We start from the raw sequence: 21,112 nt of genomic DNA, 5'->3' as shown, positions 1-21,112 counted from the left end.
AAGGAGAAAGCTCGGTTGATGGTGAGCACCCCGGTGGATGTGCCCCTTAATAATAAGTACTCCTGTCTGAGTACTACTGGGGTGGACAGCCCACCTGGGGGAAGCAGCGGTGGCAGTGTCTCTGGAGCTGAGCCTGGCCCAGTAGTGCAAAAGGGTAAGGAAAGGAGGGTAATGCTAATTGGGGACTCTACGGTGAGGGGGTTAGATAGGCGTTTTTGCGGACACAGACGGGACTCTCGGATGGTGGTTTGCCTCCCTGGTGCAGGGGTCCGGGATGTCTCTGGTCGAGTCCCAGAAATCCTGAAGGGGGAGGGAGAGGAGCCGAAGGTCGTGATGCATATAGGTACTGCTGACATAGGTAGGAAGAGGGAAGGGGTCATGAAAAGAGAATACAGGGAGTTAGGTAGACAGCTGAGAAAGAGGAATGCAAAGGTAGTATTCTCGGGATTGCTGCCTGTGCCGCGGGAGAGTGAGAACAGGAATCGGTGGAGAATGAATGCGTGGCTGAGGGACTGGAGCAAGGGACAAGGATTTGGGTACTTGGATCATTGGGACCTCTTTAGGGGCAGGTGTGACCTGTTTAAAAAAGACGGGTGGCACTTGAATCCCAGGGGGACCAATATCCTGGCGGGAAGGTTGGCTAAGGCTACTGGAGAGACTTTAAACTAGAAAGGTTGGGGGGAGGGAATCGAAATGAGGGGACTGAGAGCGAGGAGGTTAGCTCGCAAATAGATAAGGAATGTAAACAGGGTAAGAAGGAGGTTAGACGAGTGATGGAGAAGGGAAGTGCTCAGGCTGAAGGTCTGAGATGTGTCTATTTTAATGCCAGGAGTGTAGTGAATAAAGTGGATGAGCTTAGAGCGTGGATTGCTGCTTCGAATTGTGATGTGGTGGCCATTACGGAGACTTGGATGTCTCAGGGACAGGACTGGGTGCTTCAGGTGCCGGGTTTTAGATGTTTCAGGAAGGACAGGGAGGGAGGCAAGAGAGGGGGGGAGTGGCACTGTTGATCAGGGATAGTGTCACGGCTGTAGAGAAGGTGGACGCCGTGGAGGGATTGACTACGGAATCTCTGTGGGTGGAGGTTAGGAACAGGAAGGGGTCGGTAACGTTGCTGGGTGTTTTCTATAGGCCGCCCAATAGTAACAGAGATGTTGAGGAGCAGATGGGGAAACAGATCCTGGAGAGATGTAGGAATAACAGAGTTGTCGTGATGGGAGATTTTAATTTCCCAAACATAGATTGGAATATCCCTAGGGCTAGGGGTTTGGATGGAGAGGAGTTTGTTAGGTGTGTCCAGGAGAGTTTCCTGACACAGTATGTGGATAAGCCTACTAGAGGAGAGGCTGTACTTGATCTGGTGCTGGCTAATGAACCTGGACAGGTGGAGGATCTCTCGGTGGGTGAGCATCTTGGGGATAGCGATCATAATTCTATCTCCTTCACGATAGCATTGGAAAGAGATAGGATCAGGCAGGCTAGGAAAGTGTTTCTCTGGAGTAAAGGGAAATACAGTGTCATCAGGGAGGAAATTAGACGGGTAAATTGGAAGGAGGCATTCTTGGGGAAAAGTACCGAAGGAAAGTGGAGGATTTTCAAGGAATGTTTGTCTGGAGCTCTGCATGACAACGTTCCGATGAGACAGGGGGGTGTTGGTAGGGTACGGGAACCGTGGTGCACGAAGGTTGTGATGAACCTGGTGAATAAGAAAAGAGAGGCGTACAGAAGGTTCAGAGAGCTAGGAGGTGTTAAGGATTTAGAGGAGTATACGGGATGTAGGAAGGAGCTTAAGAAGGAAATTAGGAGAGCGAGAAGGGGTCATGAGAAGGCCTTGGCGGGTAAGATTAAGGAGAATCCCAAGGCTTTCTACAAATATGTCAAGAGTAAAAGGATGAGATGTGAAGGCATAGGACCCTTAAAAGGTGAAGGGGGAAAAGTTTGTGCGGAACCGTTAGAAATGGCGGAGCTGCTTAATGAATACTTTACCTCGGTATTCACGGTGGAAAGGGATCTGGGTGGTTGTACTGCTGGTTTGCGGTGGACAGAAAGGATCGAGCATGTGGACATAAAGAAAGAGGATGTGTTGGAACTATTGAATGGCATCAAGGTTGGTAAGTCGCCGGGACCGGATGGGATGTACCCCAGGTTACTGTGGGAGGCGAGGGAGGAGATTGCGGAGCCTTTGGCGATGATCTTTGCATCGTCGATGGAGACGGGAGAGGTTCCGGAGGATTGGAGGATTGCAGATGTGGTCCCTATATTCAAGAAAGGGAACAGGGACAGCCCGGGAAATTACCGACCGGTGAGTCTAACCTCAGTGGTTGGTAAGTTGATGGAGAGGATCCTGAGAGACAGGATTTATGATCATCTAGAGAAGTTTAGTATGATCAAAAGTAGTCAGCACGGCTTTGTCAAGGGCAGGTCGTGCCTTACGAGCCTGGTTGAGTTCTTTGAAAATGTGACCAAACACATTGACGAAGGAAGAGCGGTGGATGTGGTCTATATGGACTTCAGCAAGGCGTTCGATAAGGTCCCCCATGCAAGACTTCTTGAGAAAGTGAGAGGGCATGGGATCCAAGGGGCTGTTGCCTTGTGGATCCAGAACTGGCTTGCCTGCAGAAGGCAGAGAGTGGCTGTGGAGGGGTCTTTCTCTGCATGGAGGTCAGTGACCAGTGGAGTGCCCCAGGGATCTGTTCTGGGACCCTTGCTGTTTGTCATTTTCATAAATGACCTGGATGAGGAAGTGGAGGGATGGGTTGGTAAGTTTGCTGACGACACCAAGGTAGGTGGTGTTGTGGATAGTTTGGAGGGATGTCAGAAGTTGCAGCGAGACATAGATAGAATGCAAGACTGGGTGGAGAAGTGGCAGATGGACTTCAACCCGGATAAGTGTGTGGTGATCCATTTTGGCAGATCCAATGGGATGAAGCAGCAGTATAATATGAAGGGTACCATTCTTAGCAGTGTAGAGGATCAGAAGGACCTTGGGGTCCGGGTCCATAGGACTCTTAAATCGGCCTTGCAGGTGGAGGATGCGGTCAAGAAGGCGTACGGCGTACTGGCCTTCATTAATCGAGGGATTGAGTTTAGGAGTCGGGAGATAATGCTGCAGCTTTATAGGACCCTGGTTAGACCCCACTTGGAGTACTGCGCGCAGTTCTGGTCACCTCATTACAGGAAAGATGTTGAAGCCATTGAAAGGGTGCAGAGGAGATTTACAAGGATGTTGCCTGGATTGGGGGGCATGCCTTATGAGGATAGGTTGAGGGAGCTTGGTCTCTTCTCCCTGGAGAGACGAAGGATGAGAGGTGACCTGATAGAGGTTTACAAGATGTTGAGAGGTCTGGATAGGGTAGACTCTCAGAGGCTATTTCCAAGGGCTGAAATGGTTGCTACGAGAGGACACAGGTTTAAGGTGCTGGGGGGTAGGTACAGAGGAGATGTCAGGGGTAAGTTTTTCACTCAGAGGGTGGTGGGTGAGTGGAATCGGCTGACGTCGGTGGTGGTGGAGGCAAACTCGTTGGGGTCTTTTAAGAGACTTCTGGATGAGTACATGGGATTTAATGGGATTGAGGGCTATAGATAGGCCTAGAGGTGGGGATGTGATCGGCGCAACTTGTGGGCCGAAGGGCCTGTTTGTGCTGTGGCTTTCTATGTTCTATGTTAAATATTCCACTAATTTATTAAAACTATTTTCAGAAACACCAGGAGTACCTTTCATCATGAGCCTAAGGTCGATTTTTTTATCAAAGACTTGTGGCTGATTTTCTGCTTGATGTGATTTTCAAGCTAGCTTCAATTCAGGCAGCCAGCGTTCTTGCCAAAAATTGGGGTCTTAAGATATGATTGGGATCCGGATGCAATTTTGGGATTCCATTGAATGGAGCTCATGCTGCTGCCCTCTGTCCAGTGGTGCTGAGCATCAGGTAACCGAGCCAACAGTCCATTGAAGGCACCAATGGGGGTTGCTCTGAAAGCAGTTATTTTACACATTCTGTTGGCTTGCCTCCTTTTTGGCCTTACTAAAACTATCCCACATGCTGACGATACATTTGCAGTCCCACAGGACTTCCTACACACCACTTATCTCTTTATGACTCCATTCACCTTTTCCTTTGCCATATCACCACTGCCGTAATAACCCACATCCATCTTTTTGTTACCTCATAAGAGTGGGCTTTTCTCCAATAACACTTGGGCATTGAACAATTGCCTGGTACAAAACACAAAGGAAAATCAGGCAGGGACTATTTAAATGAATGGGAAGAAAGGTAGAGACTGTTATAGGTTGAACCTCTCTACCCTATGTGTTCAAATCTGGTGATCCTTGCTGCCTAGATGTATTTCGATAACATTCTGCCTTCCTTATACCAATATCCTCCATGCAAGTCTCCTCTCCTTCATTCTGCATAAACTCCAACATCCAAAACAGGCCTGTCTCCTGTCCCACATTCTCTCTTATCCATCTCTCTCACTTCATTAGCCTTGCTAACTTTTAATTCAAAGGTCCATATTTTTAATTTTTCCAGAACATAGAAACAAAGAAACATAGAAAACTACAGCACAAAACAGGCCCTTCGGCCCCACAAGTTGTGCCGAACATATCCCTACCTTTTAGGCCTACCTATAACCCTCCATTCTATTAAGTCCCATGTACTCATCCAGGAGTCTCTTAAAAGACCCTATTGAGTTCGCCTCCACCACCACTGACGGCAGCCGATTCCACTCGCCCACCACCCTCTGTGTGAAAAACTTCCCCCTAACATTTCCCCTGTACCTACCCCCCAGCACCTTAAACCTGTGTCCTCTCGTAGCAGCCATTTCCACCCTGGGAAAAAGCCTCTGAGAGTCCACCCAATCTATGCCTCTCAACATCTTATATACCTCTATTAGATCTCCTCTCATCCTACGTCTCTCCAAGGAGAAAAGACCGAGCTCCCTCAGCCTATCCTCATAAGGCATGCCACTCAATCCAGGCAACATCCTTGTAAATCTCCTCTGCACCCTTTCAATCTTTTCCACATCCTTCCTGTAATGAGACGACCAGAACTGAGCACAGTACGACCAGAACCTTGCCCCACCCTGCCTCTGCAAACGTGTCTACCCCATACCTTTCAGTCATCATACAATCCCTACAGTGCTGAAGGAGCCCATTCAGCCCATTAAGTCTGCCCTTTTCCTCACCCTATCCCCGTAATCCCACACATTTACAATGGCTAATCCACCAAACCTACACACCTCAGGACACTAAGGAGCAAAATTGAACCAGGGTCCCTGGCGCTGTGAGGCAGCAGTGCTAAGCACTGTGCCACCGTGTCACTGAGCCTTAAACTTACTTCAGGCCTACTCTCCGGAAATCACTCCATAAATCCTTTCTCTCTCTCCCTTGAAAAAAACTCCTTCGAATTTATTTCCCAGATAAAGCTTTTTGTTGTCTCTCATAACTCTTCCTCAATAACTCAGTGCACATTCCCTGCATTTATTTAATCATTCTTTTCCCAATTCTAAAGAATGTTTAGAGAATATTTCCATGTTGAAGGTGTTAAATAAATGCAAGTCATTCATTCTGTATTGATTCACATCAATATCAAACTCTGAATTGGTGAGGCCACATCTGGAGTATTGTGTTCACTATTGATCTCCTTTTCTAAGGAAAAATGTAAATGCATTTGAAACAGATCAGAGAGTGTTTACCAGACTAAAATCAGGAATGGGTGGGTTATCATATGAGGAAAGGTTGGAGAAGTTAGGTTTGTATTCACTAGGGTTTAGAAGAAGAAAAGGCAACTTGATAGAAACATTTAAGATCCTGAGAGGTATTGACAGGATGAGTGTGGAGCAGTTGTTTCCTCTTGTCGGAGAATTTAGAACTTGGGGTCATTGTTTTAAAACATGGGGTCACTCTTTTAAGACTGAGATGAGGAGAAATCTTTTTTCTCAAGACGGTCATGTGTCTCTGGAAATCTCCTCAAAAGACAATGCGAGCAGAATCTTTGAATAGGTTTAAGGCAGAACCAGATAGAGTCTTGGTTAGCAAGAGGGTGAAAGGTTACTGGAGGTAGGCAGGAATGTGGAGTTGAGGTTACAACCTAATGAGCCATGATCTTATTGAATGGTGGAGCAGGTTTGAGGGCCGAGGGGCCTACTCCTGTCCCTAGTTTGTATGTTTGTATGTTCATTTGTAAATAAGAAAATCCTCTATGATAAGCCCTAGATTTGGCCTGTTGCCAATCTGATTTGTTCAATCTATATGCATATTAAAATTACTAATGATTATTCCTGTACTTTGCTCTTAAGCCCCCAATATTTCTTTCTGTATCCGCTGTCCTACAGTGTAGTTACTGTTCGGGGGCCTATAAACTACTCCCACAAGTGACTTCTTACTTTTGCAATGTATATTGTACATCTGTACTTCATATTTAAGGTATCAATTATGACCTATATATATCTTTGCACACACATTATATATCATAATCATTCAATTTTACAGTGAACTTACAGCTTACAATCTCATCCCTGCCACATACCAGTTTTTTCAAAGAAAACCATGGAATTCATTGCAGTGCACGTTGTAAATAATCTGATATATTTCACAATGAGGGTGGTCGGTGGTAAGATTGATTTGTGCTTTATGCTGCACTGGAGACAGATTAATAGATCCCTTTTGGCAAATGAGTCCCCCTGAGAAAGTTGTCAAGTGATACCCAAAGTGTTTGCAAGCACTTGTCTGATTTCTGCTGAACAGCAGCAAAGCAGGAGGGGGAAGAGTTTGGGCATGATGTGCAGAAAGGCCATTGAATGTAAGTGCCTCTCCCTAACTTATATATGATACTGTTAATGATCTAGCTATTGTGCTGTGGTGCCTGAAGGCAAGGCCATGGAAGATGCATACAGGTGTTTCCAAATGTTGCTGGAAAGCTGCCCCCAAACTCTGAAAGCCCTTCTACATTAGGCAACGAACCAAAGGGAGATAGGTGTGTTTTGAGCAAAAGCAATAAACTTTAATTTGTTTTCTTAAGAACGCATCTAGTGCAGTTTCAGATTATGTGAGGTTACAACTTCAGTGCATGAGACAAATAATATGCAAGCTACCTTTATTTCATTTTATTACAGCAATTTAATACGGTTGAAAAGAAAATTGTTCAAAACTGATATAAAGGTTGGAAAATTTGACAGCTCTGAAAATGGGCATGAACATCATGATGCATGATTTAACCATGCCCATTGCTTCCCGGTTCTGACAGCAGACAAACTTCATGCTGCGTGCTAATTTAAATGATTGCAGTGTGCAGTCGATGCTAAATGGTTGTTGAGTGGCAGGATGCTCAAGCAGGGGTGCAAAATTGTGAGGCGTTAGCACGAGTTCAAGCAAGCCTGACTTATTTAAAACTAGACTCTAAACTTTTAAAGAGAGATGCATTTTGGCTGAAGTACATTCTAAACATGACTTTGCTGTGGGAAAGAAAGAGGAATGGTCCTAGTATGGCAGAGAGCAAGCTACAAGCACTTACAATGCTGCACTGAAAGCCTTGGTGCAGTTGGTTGACAGGAGGAGAAGTGTTATCTAACCACAGGAGTCAGGAGCCCTTCCAGCCACCATTTGTGAAGGATCCGGGAGCAAATAACCCAAATGCTGCAAGATTCAATAACCTTGCACAAGTGGTCCAGATCAGTCAATGCATCTTCAAATGATACATCCCACCAAATGTACCATTGGTCTCAGTCACTGCTCAAATTACCACGCCCCCCCATAGCTCAGCAATGAATCATCTCAATCAATCAGACCTGCTTTGGAATCTGTCATGAGATTTACCTCAGCCCAATTTAATCTGATCTTTTCCAGCCAGGTTCTTCCCATTAACACTCAATAGTTCCCTTTAACGATGTGCAAGGACAAGTCTGCAGACTGTCCATTCAACTGCACGGTTACATCAATACAGCCCCTCAATGGAGCAACTTCTCCAGGATAGGTTTTATAACGCTATCTGCGAGGGTTTCCAGGCAATATGTTGAAGCTTTTCTTGCTAAACAGATAATGTCGGACATGCTGGTTAGGTGCATTGGCCATGTTAAATTCTCCCTCATTGTAGCCGAACAGGTGCGGGAGTGTGGCGACTAGGGGATTTTCACAGTAACTTCATTGCAGTGTTAATATAAGCTTACTTGTGACACTAATAAATAAAATAAATAAAATGTTGATATCTCTAAGAAGATTGTACATGTGATGCATCGCTCAATGGGATTGGGGCTGTTCTGTCCCATTGAATATATAATGTGTATGAAAGACCCAGTGGATACAAATCAAGAACTTTAACAGATACGCAAATTGGGTATCTGCAGATAGAAAAAGAAGGCCTAGCCATTATCTATGTCATTATGAAGCTTCATCAATACATATACGGGCGACGTTTTACTATCTACTACAGACCAGAAGCCACTTTTGGGGCTTTTCAAGGAGGACAAATCGATTCCTCCAATTGTTTCTGTCAGAATATAATGATGGGCCCTGTTCTTTTCAGCTTTCGAGTATAGATCTGGGGTACACATAGTGAATGTGGAAGCTTAAATTGTCTCTCATTGCCAGAGACAACACTACCCCATCTAGTGTCATGGCCTTAAGCTATCTGGACACTTTGCCAGTGGTACTGGACTAATAGAGACCCACTGTTATAAAAGATCAAACAGATGATAATGCATGAGCTAAACCATATCATCCTTCATGAAATGGGTTGGCTGAGTGCGCAGTTCAGACCTTCAAGGCTAGAATGAAGAAACAGACACCTCCGCTGCTCGACACGAAGATAGCACAGTTCTTATAATACTGATAGGAATACCCCACATATCAGGATGGGAGTAACTCCAGCTGAGCAGCTCATGAGTCGATGCTTGAGAAATAAATTATCCCTGGTAATTCCAAATCTGGCAGGGAGGATGGAGACAAGGCTGAGCTGTCAGAAAAGGAATCATGATTTGTCAAAAGTCAAGAGAGCATTTGAAATAAATGATCTGTTTTTTGTCAAGCATTTTGGCAGCGGACCAAGTTGAGTCCCTGGGGCTGTGTTGGCGAAATGGGGCCACTGTCCTACGAAGTGAAGGTGCAGGATAAGTTTTTGACAAACCACATAGATCATTTGTGGAGGCGGGAGTAGATCCATGAGCTAGCAACATAGCCAGATCAAATTGTGGCAGCAAATAGTGTTATTGCTGGTCCAGGGAGTGAGGTGGCTGAACAGCCAGAGCAGGCCAAAGTGTTGCTCCTAATGAAACTGAAGAAATAGTGGGAAGTGATGTGTTGGTACCCGGAGAGAATCCTGATGAATCCAGTTCCCCCAAAACTACTCCCGAAACATTTGAACCCCAAACAGTTGAGCAACGTCGCTTGACAGACTGAGCTTCTAATAGACAGTGTTCAAAACGTTTATTATTGCTAATGTTTTGGAAATTGTATAAGTTATTAATATACTGGGTAATAAGAACTTAAAGAGGGAGGGATGTAGTTAGGTAGCCCCTTTAACGGGGGTATGTTGAGAGGGTCATGTGAACTGATTGCCCAATGGGGAAGAAGCACTGGATCCTTGAGTTTGAGCATAGGCTTTTGCAGCCAGAATGACCCTGGTGCTGTGGAATGAAAATATCTATTATAGTGCTCAGTGAATAGTAATAAACCTGTTCTTCATTTGCTAGCTGGTGGTCACCAATCATTGCATTTATTGCATTATGCTCAGGAAAGTTGGAATGATTATATCTGCCACTATCTTGTTCACGTGGACAAAATAGTCGAATCTCTCTGTCTATGCGCCCCATCACTCTGTATTCTCATCGAATGGTCCAATGGTGCCAAAGCCCACTGCCATTTTTATTATGGAAAGTGCCTGCACGAGCACGATACGCCATGTAACTTTTAGCACTACCTTACTTCCTTACTCCCAAAAGGAAGGTAAACCTGAGCTCAACCTGTTCCCTTTTGTGTTTTGCAACACAGCTCTAAATTTGTCACTTCAGAGTACTTGCTGCTCACGGTGTACCCGGTACTGTTACAGAACTTTTCGGGCAGAGCACATGGTGAGCTTCTTTCTGGAGTTGTTTTCTCCAGAACTTTTAATGATTTTTCAGTTCCTCTGGTGGCTGCAACCGTTGTTTGGCACCTCGCCAGCGCCAGCTTTTGTGTAGCGATGATTTCAGTTATTTATTCTTCTGTCAGGTGTCTACAATGCTCTGACGAAGGGTCATCCTGACTCGAAACGTTGACTCTACTCTCTCTCCACAGATGCTGTCAGACCTGTTGAGTTTCTCCACCATTTTCTGTTTTTGTTTCAGATTCCAGAATCCGCAGTATTTTGCCTTTATCTACAAGGCTCTTGGACGTTTTCAACTTTTATTTTCTTTTGAAGTGGCTGCAAGTGTGGTCCGGCTACCCTGTCACCAGTTTCCTATATAGTGGTTTTAAAAGATAGGCAGCAGGTCTCAAAGTTTCAAACAAAGAGTTTTATTGAAAAGATGTTAACACTACAGGCTACTAAGATAGACTGCCCATGCAAACGACTGGTGACATTGTCAGTGACATCACACAATCAGTCTCTTAAAGTGCCCCTGTTCCATTGCAAAACTGCAAGTGAGGAAACACTGGAAATAACACGAATACATAGCATGGACCTCTTTCATGAACAGTTGATGGTCATGATCAGAAAAGCCAGGGGCAGCTTGACCCATCCTTTCCTCAACTTCTCTTCAATAGGATATGATATGATCCATATGGGCAGCACAGTGGCTAGCACTGCTGTCTCACAGTGCCAGGGACCTGGGTTCAATTCTGGCCTTGAGTGCCTGTGTGGAGTTTGCATGTTCTCTCTGTGTCTGCGTGGGTTTCCTCCGAGTGCTCCAGTTTCCATTGGCCTTGCTAAATTGTCTCTTCGCATCAGGAGGACGAGTGGAGTAAATACATGGTGTTACAGGGATAGGGTCTGGGTGGGATTGCTGTCGGTGCAGGCCTCTTTCTGCACTGTAGGGATTCTATGATTCTATTCTATCAATAAAAATGCAAGGCAAAAAGAGTTGTGAGCCATTCAGATTAGAATGCTCACTCACATTTGTGTGCTTACATACACTAACAATTTCCTGCATATCATCAATGAGGTGTGATGGAGAGTATGGCTCTGCACAAGTGCTTGGTGCTATGTATGTTGTGGTTGCAACTCCAAGGTTGCATGTTATGATCCATGACCAGCCCGACTGGTTTATTTCATCTTAGTTGCACTGTTATGAAATGACAATGTGCAGATGTGAGGGAGCTGGTCAAGGCTTGACAGTGTTGGTGCATGCTGATAGAGGAGAAGAGAATGGGATAATGAGCTTGACACTGTTTGTCATTCATCCACTGAGTCTCAGCAACTAACTACAAATCACTGAAGAATATTTATATCAGTTTGTGGTGGCAAGATAATGCCATCTCCATGACTGTGTCTTTCAAATCCACTCCATACTTTCAGTGCTTCAGTAGAGAACGCTTTGAATAAGCAACAACAATGATAATTCTCCAAGAAGGGCCAGCCATTCCTGGGTCACCTAACAGTTGGTCAACATTTACATTGTTCACACTAACTTGTCAAGGCAATGATGCCTACCCCAAGACACAGGAAGTTAACTGTAGATGACCAACCTCTCAACCCATTTTGACTCTGTGCACCTAACTTGCAGACGAAAATCCAGACGTTGATGTCGACACTGTTTAGTCCCTTCATAATCTTGATTATTCCCATGAGATCACCTCTCATTCTTCTAAATTCCAGCAAATCTATACCAAAGTTTACTCTGTTTTTTTTATCATAGGACAACCCTCTCATTCGAGGGACCTATCTAGCGAACCTTCACTGCACTCCAAAGCAAGTATATCCTTCCTTGAATATGGAGACCAAAACTGCACACAGTATACTTCAGGTGTGGTCTGACCAATGCCCCATAAAATTGTAGCATGTTTTCTTTATTCATGTACTCCAATCTACTTGCAATAAAGGCCAACATGCCATTTGCTTTTGCTTGCTATTCCTGCATACTAATTAATTGTGTACCACGTATGAGGACTTACAAGTCTCTCTCGCCATCAACATGAACAAGTTTCATGACTTTTTAAAAATATGCTGCTTTTCTATTCTTACAACCAAAGTGGGTAATCTCCCACTTCTCCGCATTATACTCTATCTGCCATGTTGTTGCCCATTCACTATCGCATGGCAGCCTTTGTGTTCGCCTCATAGCTTTGCATTGTCAGCAAACTTAGATACGTTACTCCCTGTGTCTTCATCTAAGTCATTGATACAGATTGTAAATAGCTGAGGCCCCAGCACTGGCCCTTATAGTTCACCACCATTTTCAGCCTGACAACTTAAAAGTGCCCCATAATTTGTTTGCCTCCTGTCTATTAACCAATTTTCCATCTTTGCTAAACTATCACCCCCGTCTCTCCCCTTTTCCCCTTCCCCCTTCCCTCTTCCCCCTTTCCACCTGCCCCCAACTCCATGAGCCCTTTTCATGTGTATTGAGCTTTTGTGCGGCATCTTTACAAATGCCTTTTGGAAATCCTTGTAAACTACATCTACTGGTTGTTTATTTTCTACCCTACAAGTTGCATGCTCAAAAAACTCAATAAATTTGTCAAACAGCTTTGTCGGATTTTAGTTCCTTGAGCTTATCCAATATGCTTAATATGCTAATATTAATTACCTTAGTTTCCTCACTCTTATTCGCCTCTATGTTACTCCCGATTTCTGGTATGTAGCTTATATCTCTTACTGTGAAGACAAACACAAAATATTTGTTCAAAGTCCCTGTTATTTCCTCATTCCCAATGATAATTTCTCCTGTCTCTGCTTCGAATGTTTACTTTAACTACCTGCTCTGCTTGCTTCTCTCTGACAAGATAGAATGAAATGTTATCACCTCTCCACGCATCCTCAGTGATCTCCAGTGACAGCGAAGTGTGAAATGTTGCAAATATTGTCTGCTCCAAGTTCATGGCCTTGATCGCCTTTGCAGTCCCTGGCAATGTGGTCTAAGCAGTATTCTGAGGCTGCAGTTCTGGCTGCAGCAGCTGGCTGTTCTGACAGCACAGGCACCAAATTGATGTCATGCCCATATATATACTCCTGGCGCATATTCCTAATGCTCACACTAAATGCCCTCAGCAAAATGGTGTCCCTGAATTTTGTGGCCAATATCTCATGGTAGACAGAATTTGTTTTCAATTTTGGTCAAGTAGCACTCCCCAAATCTAACAGTGCAACTGAAAATAGAAAAACGCTAAATTTGAACTAACAAATCGTGCAAATTCAATCAAAATCCTCCCAACCAGTACAAGTGGGTTTGTTGAAATAGTCATTTTGTTCACTTACTGCAGCGGCATGGCTCTCATTTTACAAAGAAACCAAACTTGCCTTAACTTCTGCCATATTTTAAAGGTTTGCTTTTTGGAAAATAAGGCTCTAGCTTCTCCTCTTATCTAAACTCAAAGCATCGCAACACCAGTCCAGCCGTCACAAACATGTAATAAGGCTGAAGAAAGGAGGAACCAATTTTAGAGCGACTATATTGCCAACTAATGCAAGCCACCCGCTAAACCTTTCTTTCATATTCTTTCACAGGGCATGAGTGTCAGCATTTATTGCCCATCCCTAATTGCCCTTGAAAAGATAATAGTGTAGAGTTGCTTCTAGATGTTTATGTCATAACTTTACCGCCACTGGAGTCTAGACTCCCTCTGGTGGAACGCTGTTATATAACTGTGGTATAAATGAAAGCAGAACTTCACTTATTCACAAGCTGAAGGAGGTCTGCTCCAGTAACCTCACCAACTTTATTGGGATTGACTTACAAAGCTACAATTCAACCCTCATACATAGAGTTGATAATGTTGGTATCGTTCACACCTAGTGACACAACAGGACAAACTGTTACCCCTGGCGCATTAGCATGTCACTGATGTTTGGTCGGCAAATTCTGCACTGACAAAAACTTTATTGATAAATCCAGCAATAGCAACTGCTTCTGGAATTCGGCTGTTGAGTTATTTTCCAGGTGTGAGTAAGTTATCCGCATGATTTATTTCTGCCAGGTGGAAAACTGGTTGGTAGCCAGCTGGGTATAGTTCCTGTGATACAGCAGGACAACAGGAGCTGCTTTGTTTTGTGTTGTCCTACTTATGCTAATACCTCCTCCTCTAAAATTATGCTGGCCTCTTGTTTTACTGATTTGAAGATTTTGAGTGTTGAAAGGTCATATGACATGGAAGGGTGATACAAAAGGATGATTTTGCTTAGCTTGCTTCTCACTGAATATGGACAGAGGTATAATCATCAACAGATCTTGAAAAATCCATGCTACCATTGAGCTCTTGAAAGCAAATGAATATGCACCAAAAATATTGGCATCTGTCTTAAAGGCTTAGATATCAATGCAATAGATGTTATAGAATGCGTTAAATGTAAATAAAATCAATAAAGCAAAGCATTCAAGAATTTTATTTTGTCACAAATGTTTCACACTCATCTGTGTTATCAAAGTAGATGTCAGATGCATTTTCAATACTGCTGGATTGCATAATGCCTTTAATATTTGATTGAATGTATAAAAATAAACTTCCAAAGCCCTAGCAACACAGAAACCAATATCAAATTATTTCAGTAAACATGCTTTACTATTTAATTTTTTTTATTGTTCTTTGACAGGGTGTGGATGTCGCTGGCTAGGTCAGCATTTGTTCCCCATTCCTAATTGCCCTTGAGGAGGTGGTGGCAAATTTAAGAAATTACATTTGAGACAGATGTTTGAAGTGTTGTCACTCTGGGCACCATTTATAATGGCTCTTGGTTTTGCTCTCTAGTTAGTCAATAATTCTGTATGCCATCACATTATTTAATCTACTGAAATCTTAAAACACCAACATAATCAATGACATTTTTGTCTCTAGTTTAAATAAACATTGCAACTGCAAAGCTAAAAGATTGAGTAGTATATATGCAGGAACAAACCGTTATAGAAAACAACAGAACATACATGTAACTATCTAAACTTAACTCATTTAACTACAAACAGAACTTCACCAAATTATTTTGTTCTGCTCTGTACTTTTTGATTCGTCAAAATAATTTTTAAAAGAGTTGAATAGCCTTTTTGCATCCTTGACTATTCTGAACTGCACCATATAATGCATTGCCCAGCCACATAGACCAAGGTTAGCTTTTATGCTGATTATAATGGAACCAGCTTGATGGGCGAAAGTTTCCCTTGTCTCCTGATTAAATTCTCCTAAGTAAATTAAGTTTTGGCAGTTTTGGCTTAGTTCTAAGGGACAATGAATCCACTAAACTGTCCCGAGTTTTGGCACCAAATTGCATCCAAGATGATTATTTTCCCACATTCCTCACTTTGATGAACTCAAAATGCCACAAACTCTTTCTATTTGCGCTTCAGGAAAATATAAAATCAAGATCAAATCTGCCCAAACCTGCTGTGAAAAGGACGATTCGCCCAAGTATGCTGATAATATGCAGACGAAACTAGTCACTTGGTTCTCAGTGAAAATAAAATGTCCTGGCTGGGACTGGGTTAATCTAATAGCAGTTCAACTTGAAATCCAATCCACTATGAATTTTGTTTAAGATCTGATTAAATTTCAAGGAGACAAATCATTTCACTGGAGAACTAGTCTTAAATCAATCTTACACACGTCAGATATGCTGCCAACCATGCATCCGATTGAATCTGACATGTATACCTTTGCAGACTGATGCTGACAGCATAATTTGGGGAGTCACCATACAGTCCTAAGTACATAAAAGATTCTTCAGAAGTATTACAATTATTACAAGTTATTAACAAATGAGTTCAAGCATTATGGGGCACAAATAGCAATGTAAATAGGGCCTAGATTTTAATATTATAAATTTTTCACCAGACTAACAAAGGCAATTGTGGAAAAATCTGGCAAATTGAATGCTGAGACGTACTATCACCCTTCCACAAGTTGTATTTCCTCACACCTGCCCTTCACGGGATAGTTGCCGATTGCTTATCTCCAGTTTGCTCAATAGGAATTACACTGGGTGCCTGGCAATGGTGAAGAGAGTTATGGTGTAGACCACTCTTCCTAACCAAAGAGAGTCGGAGAGTTGGGGCAAATCAGTGTCCTGGTTTTAGGGTTCATTAGCAAATCAAGCAGCAAGCAGGAAGACACCGCCACAATGAATTTTACTGTCACAGCACCTGATGTAGGAAGACAAGTTAATTCCTCAAAGATAAAAGAGGAATCAGCAGCTTTCATAATTTCATTTAAGTAGGCATGAATAAGGGTAGAATGAGTGGAGGGGGACTTTACTTTCCAAAAAGAGCATTGAGGTCCTTCCTTCACTGCCCTGGGGGTCATGACCAGGTGTCTCTGGCAGTCCCTCACGTTTCCCTCATGCAGGGAAATAGGACAGCTTACCAGGCTTTGCCTGCCTGCTGTAATGTGCACACACCAGCTTACAACAGGGTGGCTAGTGACCATCCCAACGAAGTTGAGAGGGTTGGGGGCGGAACATAAAGGTTTGAGCAGAAAGGTGCTGATAGCACCCCCAATTTCCCCTTTTTTTTCCTGCCATTATCCTTTCAGATTTGGGATAGTGGTAAATTCAAGCCTTTTCAGAGTAAATGTAAAAGGACAAAAATGTAGGCACCAGTTCTATTCACATAACTTTGTGGATAGGCTGCTTTGAGTATGAACTGCAAATCTGACCCACCATTCATGACCTGCAGGCCTGACCTGTCAATCAATATGCCTGCTCCAATTGTAAAACCAGTATTTCATTTTGATTCAAACTAAATTCAAGCAGACTGTAAGATGAGAGGCCTTCATTACATGGAGCTTTGGGCTCTTATGTCAATTTAATACTTTCAATATGTTGGTATGTTTGATATGATGAGTCTAGTGCAGCACAATGAAAAAATAATTTACCTCAGGTAAAATTAAATGCAGAAATACATAAACATCTCTGAGCTGTCCTTTGAAAGTGTTTCCCTACATTAGAAGAAGCTAAAGGGTAAAATCACCAACCATGTGAACCCAACAAGGACGTGCATTCAAAAGGAAGTGTGGGTCAGGGAATTAGGGCTAGAGCATTGCAACCTAGCCCTGACCTGCAATCGCTTCAAGTATAAAGCCCAGCTTGAGAGTTCTGTTGCCTTTATGTCATTTGTACTTGCTATCAGTCAGTCAAATGTTTCACTTTTCGCTAAGAACGGGAGAAACAAATGTTTTCCTCTAAAAATATCATTCGGAAAATCTATGGTTCCCTCTGGCAAATCCCCACTGTAACTCCAGCTGTGAGTATTCTAGATTAGGCTGGGTGCTGGTTATCTTTCTTTCTGGCCTTCCCAAGGGGTTTCTCCTGGGCCTAGTTATGGGAGTGAAGCATGCACCTGACCTATAGGCACGGACCTTGAAAATGTGAGTGCCACCCTCTCCCAGCACAAACACCTCAGAGTCACTGACAATTTCTGAGTGTTCAATGAGAGAATAGTCATAGTGAGAACACTTTGGCTTGATATTCTTCAAAGACTTCACTAAGGTCATCTAAGAATAGCAAAAGGTCGTGCGAGAGCACGGCACTCAGTCTGGTGGCCAGGCAGAACTCACTCTATAGAAGAAAGAATCACAATTACCTTCTACTTTTCTCTCAAAGTCATGGGAGTGCTTGGGAATTGACTTATTTGAATTTAGGAGAAAATCTTTCTTAATGTTATTGATTACTACTCACAGTGGATTAAAGTAATAGATTGCACAGTATCACAGAAGTAGTAATCATCCACTTCCTCAAGAGAACTTATACAACACGTGGCATCCTAGACACCATCATGATTGAGGATGAGCCACAATTTGCTAAGGAACCATTCCATAATTTCACACCTGATTATGGCTTCATTCCTGTAACCAAGTCACCTCGCTCTCCTCAAGCAAATGGAAGAGCTGAGACAGGGGAATGAACCATTACAGATGTATTGAAGAAAAACTAAGACCATAATTTAGCGCCTCTGATGTGGAGATGCCAGCATTGGACTGGGGTAGGCACAGTAAGAAGTCTCACAACACCAGGTTAAAGTCCGACAGGTTTATTTGGAATCACGAGTTTCCGGAGCGCTGCTCTTTCGTCAGGTGAGTGGAGAGGTAAGTTTCACAAGCACGCATATATAGACAAATACACAATTGCAAAATGATGGTTGGAATGTGAGTCTTTACAGGTAATCAAGTCTTTACAGGGACAGACAGTGTGAGTGGAGAGAGGGACAATCACAGGTTAAGGAGGTGTGGATGTCTCAAGCCAGAACATCTGGATCATCGACATATATGCCACCATCACACATGAGAACACCACCCACCAGGTATATGGTACATAACCTGTGCCTGCCAAGCGAGTCCATTACTGACTTGTATGCCATTCTGCAGGCCAACCTGCAACCATTGGGACTGGATGGACACCGAATGTCAGTGGTGCTGAAAGTCACCCCACTGCTGAATTTCTACACATTGGGTTCCTCCAGAGATCCACTGGGGACATTTGTGGGATATCCCAGGCAGCTGCCTACCACTGCTTCCTTTAAGAAGGCTGGAGAGTTTGTGTGCTCCCACACTGACCCTGAAACCCAGACAGAGGTGTTAGATCTATTGGTTTCCAAGCTATTGCAGGCTTTCCAAGTGGCAGGGTGTAATCAATTGTATTCATGTGGCTATCAAAGCTCCATTGGATCAGCCTATAATCCCCTTAAACAGGAAGGGCTTCTGCTCAATATATGTCCAACTGATCAGTGACAACTGAAAGTACATCCAGCAGGCATGTACCTGTTTCCTAGGGAATACCAATGATGCACATGCCTTCTAGCATTCCCAACTACCTCAGTTGTTTCTGCATATCACGCCTCCCAGAGATGGATCCTTAGTGAAAAAGGATATAGTGGCACAGTGGTTAGCACTGCTGCCTCACAGCACCAAGGACCTGTGTTCAATTCCGGCCTGTGTGGACTTTGCATGTTCTCCCTGTGTCTGCGTGGGTTTCCTCCAGGTGCTCCGGTTTCCTCCCACAGTCCAAAGATGTGCATGTTAGTTGGATTGGCCATGTTAAAACGTCTCTTAATGTCCCAAGGTATAAATTTGTGGGGATTAATGGGGTAAATACATGGGGTTATGGGGATAGGCCTGGGTAAGAAGCTCTCTCGAAGAGTTGGTGCAGACTTGATGGGCCAAATGGCCTCGTTCTGCACTATAGGGATTCTATGAAGGCATGGCTGCTGACATCAATGAGGAACCCTCACATTGCATCCGTGGAGCAGTACAATTCCTGCAACAGGTCAGACCATGCAGTAATCAAACAGACAATTGGCCTATTCAAGATGTGATTCCACTGGACCCAGGCACACTGCTGAACTTGTGGCTGCTAATTTCCACTGCACCCTCCCTCCAGGCTGCCTTGGTCAGGTGGGGAGCGGATTCTCTTCTTGCCATCAGGAGGGAACAGCACTTCCAGCTATTCCTTGCAGCCTGGAGAAGAACCAGCAGAGTACAACTGATGAACAGTGTGGCCACGCTTTTCCTGCTCTGTGACATTCTCTTGCTATCAGGCTCCTGCTTCACTCCATGGATTGAGCACAGCAGACATCAGAGATGAAGATTGTTGGTCTGAGAGATGAAGGTTGTTGGCCTGGGAGATTAAGGTATTTGGGCTGTTCTAGAAGGTAGCCCTCACAGTGGAAGATGCTAAAAGCTCTGAAATGCTGCAGTCAGGTCGGTTTCCCATTTACAAATGGTGCCAGCGCCTGTGCTCCTGTCACATGATGCTGTGACCAGTACCTTCCTGCACCCTACTGATTCGCCAAGCCCCCACACCTCCATATTGGTCACTTCTATCCCAAAAAGCAATGCTGCCTACTCTGGCTCCACCCTTGGGTCCCATGCTAGGCCCAGTGTGCGTGGACAGGATGAAATTCGGTCCTTTTGATTTTATTGATTTGCTCATCAGCTGTAGTCGATATTCTCTTCTGCAAAAAGTATTACATTTCCACCACCTGCTCCCTATGTCCACATAAAATGATGTCAAGATGTCAGCTTGGTTCAGTGGCAGCATTCTCTTCTGAGTTAGAAACCTTTGGGTTCCAACCGCATTCAGCTTAGATCTGAGCATGCAGTAACCGGGGCTGACATTTCAGTGTTTATCGAATAAGTTCTGCATTGTTGGAGATGGCGCATTTCAGAGTGAGATATTAAACCCAGGTCATATGTGGCTGTTTAAAGGGACATAGGAGTTCTTGTGGCACTGTTCAAAGAGAACAAAGTAACCCTAGCCCAAATGGTCCCGCACCCAATACCATTATCCTTCTAATATAAACAGAAAGTGAAATACTACAAATAACAGAGACCTGGGAAAACATCCCAGAAAATCCCAGGAAGAATTGATGAATGAGACAGAATCCATGGAGAGAACAGATTGGTTAAAATGTCAGATACAGCCCTTTCATCGAAACTGAAAGGTAAGAAGTGGACAAGAATATTAGTATAATTAGGAAAGGGAGAGGAAAATATATATTTATAAAGAAACCAGCGAGGAATTATGAAGAGAATAATGTAGCAGACCAACTCTCACTCAAATAGTAAGCAAAAACATTCAAACATTAATGAAACAAAGAGGACAAAAAAAGAACAATGTATAAAGATAAAGAAAAATAGACACACACTCATAAACATGCTCTGAAGCAATTTGAGGTATTTTGAGGCTGTGAGAAGGTGTTATTCAGATGCAAATTCTTTCTTTCCTCAAGAATCATAGCAACAGACTTTTAATAACAGCAACCAAAACCTGCGACTAAAATTAAAGTCAGAAGCAAATAAAATAAACACGAAATCATAAGTAATTCATAGAATAAATCCCACAATCAAAAATGTACCTTTGAGAATCATTTGCTGAAAGGCCACATTGTGCTTAGTTTTCATCACCCATATTGTATGGCTGAGTTATGTATATACCCCACAAAGGGTTAGGGATATACGTGAACATATATGTTCAGAATTAAGTGAATCAAACTAAATTAATTTAAA

Source organism: Mustelus asterias, chromosome 5 (genome assembly GCF_964213995.1).
Source record: "Mustelus asterias chromosome 5, sMusAst1.hap1.1, whole genome shotgun sequence".
Classification (NCBI taxonomy): domain Eukaryota; kingdom Metazoa; phylum Chordata; class Chondrichthyes; order Carcharhiniformes; family Triakidae; genus Mustelus; species Mustelus asterias.
Note: the sequence above shows the minus strand (reverse complement) of the source record.